Genomic DNA, 5458 nt, shown 5'->3' with positions numbered 1-5458 from the left:
TTAGATCTGTACCTGTGGATGGGGTATCAAGCCTTATAGTACAGCAAAGACTGGAGTTCTGAGCTCCCTTCAGCTCCCTGTGTGACAGTCTGTAAAATTAATTAACCCAGTGAAAAAGTTGGTTTTGATTCTCTTCACAGCCAGAAGCACCACATGGCTCAGGAGACAATCCAGGATACCCAACCAGCACTCACATGCTCTGCACTTAAAGTTCAGGTGTTCCCTGGAATCTCGGCAGACACGTCACGCTGATATCTGGGTTCAAGGAGCTGGTCAAGAGCCTCGTCTGCATTTCTGTAACGGTGGCTTTGCTGCCTGGCTGATGTGCAGACTCTGTACATGGATGCTGACACCTCTTGAACAACCTGCTCTGAAAGGATGAACAAGGTGGTGTTTTCTTTCTGGAAGGGTATTAGGACAGCAAACAAGAGGAAGCTGGATTGGAGGAAATGAAAAAGGATACAAACATTGTGATCAGGGTTGTTTATGGTTACTTGTAAAGTAGCCTTGCGCCTCATGCGAATTATTTCTGTGATCAGAGGGAACCTGAGAGCTTTCTCCAAATCAGAAACATGAAGGGGAAGGAAGGAAGGAAGGAAGGACAGTGTCATTCAGTCTCTAAGGCACCTCAAGAGGTGTCTTGACCAACCTCCTCCTAAAAGCAGGGTCAGACCAGATTAGTGAGGGGTCTATACAAACACATTGTGGTAACTTTCTGATGTAGAGTGGATGGACACTGCTGGGAAACAGCTTCCAGTGCTCGACTGTCCTCAGGAATGGAAATTTTTCCCTTTATCTACTGTCCTTCTAAGCCACCATCCAGATTGCCTTTTACCCATCTACTTGCACACTGACACAGACCATAATATCCTAACTTGGGCACAAGCACATTGTGGGGGATGACGCTGAATGCCTTGCTGACTTCCAGGTAACAGACCATCAATGTTCTCCCCACATCCACAACCCTGTCCTTTCCTCACAGAAAGCAAAGAGGATGGACAGACACAACCTGCCCTGGGTAAACCCCATCACCTTCTCTTCCAGACACCCAGAAATGGGGTCCCAGTGGACATGCTCTGGGGCACAGTCCTTAGTTCCCCTGCTCACCCATTGGCCATTTTGAAAAGTGCATACACTGTGTGAGAGCTGCCAGTGGTCAGGGAGTCCCCCCAGTCTCCATGAGCTTTCCAAGATGGTGGAGAGTGGCCTCCCTGTGACATCGTCCTGCTGTCTCAGCTCCTGGGATGCTGCCCCTGCTGTCCCACAGACTGGAAAGGATTGTGTTAGTTCCAGTGACCCCTGACTTGATCCCCATCCACTGCTGGTTGTTCTGTCTCCAGTCACAGAGACCTGGGACACATTGCTGGTGAAAATGGAGGACAAGAGGACACAGGGATTCTCACCTCTTTCCCTTATTAAATTCATCAGTAGCCACACAGTGTCCCTGTTTCTTGTTATTTGTTCCTGCAGTAGTAACAGTTCATTATGGGGCCCTTGATTGCCTTAGAGGTCTGGACTGAGTTCTGGTCTGGACTGTTTCTGTGCTTGGAGGCTGCTGTCCTCGCAGACCAGATGAACTCACTTCTGCCACCCTGCCTGGCAGTTCATTCCATCCGTGTCACAGCTCTGTCTGTAGCACTGACAGCTCCAGCTCCCCAGTCAGGTCCCTGGCTGAGGCCATTGCCTCACATCTGGGCTGAACCACCCCAGCTGTGGCACCAGCCCAGCTCTGACCTGCCACAAGAAACCTGGTACCAAGTGTCCAAGAGCCCATGTGTGCAAAGGCTTTGCTTCAGAGCACAGACATGAGATGGCCAAAGATTGATGAATGTCTCTCTAGACCTGGGAGTATAAAACCAGAACAAAATGCGTACATTCCTTCAACTGAAGATATTCCTCCCTCAGCTTGGAGAAATCAAATCATTTGCTGTAACATTCCTGGTGTCCTGTCTAATGATGGGAAAATAAAAGATGATTCTCATACCAATTTATTGTTTAATACAAAGAACACAATGCTGGAAAGAAGTGTTGCTGCAGAGGAGACAGAATCAACATCACTTATTACTTGAGGTTGTTTCAAAGGATGTGTCCCTGGAGACCCAGGGACACCTGGAGGGAGCCCAGAGGGGACAGAGAAAGGGACATCATGGGCTGCTCCTGTGCTGCTGAGCTGGGCTGAGCTCCTGGGACAGAGGGAGCTCATGGCAAGCGGCAGCGCTGCAGAGAGACAGCTCTGCCCAGGAGCAGCTCCTCTGCACACGCAGCAGGGCTGAGGGCTCTGCCTGCAGCACCGAGGGCACAGGAGCCAGGCAGAGAGAGGGAAACGCAGTCTGGGGTGGGAGGATGCTGAGAGATCACTGGAAATGAAATCTACTCAGACATGAAGCCTGTGGCTGCAGGGCATTGTATCTGCAAATCTTGGTAGGATCTCAGAAAGCTGTCACATTGCAGACCCTGCAAGACACGTAAGTACAACTTTCAGAGATTCTCTGACGCAGAGGAGAGGATGTGTTGCAGAGCAGGGATTGCCTTCTGCACTGTCAGAGTGACAAGATGTGAATGCTGTGTTCTCCCAAGGGTGGCTGTGGGGTGTAAATGTAAATGTGCAGGCAGGGGTGCCCAGGGCTGTCCTGCAGAGCAGGGTCCCTGCACCCCAGGGCTGTGCCGGGGCAGGGACTCTGCCACCTGCCAGGGTCAGCGCTCAGCCTGCCCGGGGAGATCCCAAAAACACCAAGGAAAGAAGATCTGGTGGAAAGAGCAAGATCTGGCATGGCAAGGTCCTTCTGCCATTGAGAGGGAACTGCGTGGATCAGGGACACTGAGGAAGTATTTATCTCATAGGGATGATTTTAAGTTTTGAGTTCTTTCCACTGTTGGTTGGCTGGGTGGGCAGTGGGAGATGGGAATTTATTTCTCTGCCCCAAAGAAGGTGCTAAGACCCCACTTCTCGTTAGGACTTGTCTGAGCTGCTCCTGAGCCCCTGCACACACAGAGCTGCCCCTGGGCAGTGCCAGGAGGTGTGAGCAGAACAGAGCTGAGCACACAGCGGGTGGGACAGGGTCTGTGACACTGACAGGGAGCAGATCCAGGGACAGAGACACAGCTGCAGGCTGCACAGACATGGGCAGAGAGAGTTAACTGCTACCAGAAATGCTGGAGATGGGATTTAGGAACCTCTCTCACATCCTCTCGATTGCAGACACATTTCCCAGTGCAATCCCCTTGTCTGCTCTCTTCCCCAGAAGAGCCTCTACCCCAAAGCAATGGGGCCCAGGTCATGAGTCTCCACCTCAGCACCTGGACCTCCAGGTGAAGGGTTCCTGGAATGAGGTACACAAAAAAAAAAGATGCTAAAAGCACTTGCCCTGCAGTGACATCATGTGAGCGGCAGTGAGCACAGCTGCGCAGAGAGAAGGCTTCCCAGCATCCCTGTCTACCTTTCTGTCCTTCCTTTAATTTCGGGAGTACTGCAGTGTTCTTCCCTGTTTCTCCACCTGTCCTTGGTTCTCTTACTGTCTAGTATTGGGATGGGGAGGGGAAGGGGGCCACTTTTTGTTCGAACACCAACACTGGGAGTCCTGTCCCAGAAGTATTCTCAGGGAAACCAGACGCCAAAGCTACGCTTTAAACTGTGATGAACGATATCATTCAGACGGTATTCATGGAGAATGAGAGGAATCATTGCTCATTCAGAGACGGGATGTTCAAGGAGAAATGACATGTTGTTTTTCCTCAGAGAAGTCTCACCTAAACTGTCACTGTCTTTTCCTCTTTGGACAGGTCCTCAGGAGAGGCAGAAAATGTCCAACAGCAGCTCCATCACCCAGTTCCTCCTCCTGGCATTCACAGACACACAGGAGCTGCAGCTCTTGCACTTCTGGCTCTTCCTGGGCATCTACCTGGCTGCACTCCTGGGCAACGGCCTCATCATCACCACCATAGCCTGGGACCAGCACCTCCACACCCCCATGTACTTCTTCCTGCTCAACCTCTCCCTCCTCGACCTGGGCTCCATCTCCACCATTGTTCCCAAATCCATGGCCAATTCCCTCTGGAACACCAGGAACATCTCCTATGCAGGGTGTGCTGCCCAGCTTTTTTTTTCTTTTTCTGTGCTACAGCAGAATATTTCCTTCTTACCGTCATGTCCTACGACCGCTACGTTGCCATCTGCAAACCCCTGCACTACGGGACCCTCCTGGGCAGCAGAGCTTGTGTCCACATGGCAGCAGCTGCCTGGGCCACTGGGTTTCTCAGTGCTCTGCTGCACACGGCCAATACATTTTCACTGCCCCTGTGCAAGGGCAATGCCCTGGGCCACTTCTTCTGTGAAATCCCCCAGATCCTCAAGCTCTCCTGCTCACACTCCTACCTCAGGGAAGTCTGGCTTATTGTGGTCAGCTCTTGTTTAGCATTTGTTTGTTTTATTTTCATTCTTTTCTCCTATGTTCAGATCTTCAGGGCTGTGCTGAGGATCCCCTCTGAGCAGGGACGGCACAAAGCCTTTTCCACCTGCCTCCCTCACCTGGTCGTGGTCTCCCTGTTCCTCAGCACTGGTGCATTTTCATACCTGAAGCCCACCTCCATCTCCTCTCCTTCTGGGGACCTGCTGGTGGCAATTTTGTACTCGATGGTGCCTCCAGTTATTAATCCCCTCATCTACAGCATGAAGAACCAGGAGCTCAAGGATGCCCTGTGGAAACAGATATCTGGGTGTTTACCAAACCAATAAACTTATTCTATATAGCAGTTTTAATGTAACTAATTACAGGCCCAGCCTGTAATTTGTATTTTCTGTTGTTACCGGTGTTTTTTTCTATTGTGAAAACATTGTCATCCCCTTTCTAATTCACTCTGTTCTTTTATAATCACTGGCTGGGCAAATGAGGAACCATGATCTCTGTGTATTTAAACAAAATGAAGGGTTCTGTAGTGACTCTTCTTTCACTGTATCTTTCCTGCAAGGCCTGTTTGGAGCTGCAGGGACAGTTCCTGTAAATGGGTGGAGGGACAAGAGTCCAGCCTGGCAGCCCTGCCAGGCAGCACAAGCGCTTGGTCTTCCAGAGCTGTTCTGGTTCCGCTCCCACACTCTCCTTCCCATCCCTTGTGTTGGTGCAAGACCTGAGTGCTCTGGCAGCTTGGTCCCCATCCTGCTGTGTGTCAGTGCTGTGAGCGCAGGCAGGGACAGGCAATGCGCACTTGTGTCACAGACCTGGGCTCAAAACAGCCTTTCCAGATAGAAAGGTGATCTCCTAAGGGCAGTGACTAAAGGATTAGGTCTTCTTCCAAACCTTCTCTTAAGAACATGCCCACAAAAGTGGCCACAGATGAAACACGAGTGTACATCTGAACAGTGTGTGTGTGCAGGGCTGGCACACACCAGTGTCCTCTCACAGCCAGGCCTCCTGCCAGAGACCTGCAGGACCAGCAGAGCAGGGGCTGCGCTGTGCCCCTGTGC

At 51.2% G+C, this 5458-nt stretch overlaps 1 pseudogene; it reads left to right on the top strand.

Annotated features, from left to right (window-relative positions):
• Positions 1-3800: 3800 nt before the first annotated feature.
• Positions 3801-4732, top strand: LOC136105741 (olfactory receptor 14A16-like; annotated as a pseudogene).
• Positions 4733-5458: the final 726 nt, after the last annotated feature.

Source organism: Patagioenas fasciata, chromosome 10, assembly GCF_037038585.1.
Source record: "Patagioenas fasciata isolate bPatFas1 chromosome 10, bPatFas1.hap1, whole genome shotgun sequence".
In the NCBI taxonomy this organism is placed as follows: Eukaryota; Metazoa; Chordata; class Aves; order Columbiformes; family Columbidae; genus Patagioenas; species Patagioenas fasciata.
Note: the sequence above shows the minus strand (reverse complement) of the source record. Positions and strands in the feature narration are given on the sequence as shown.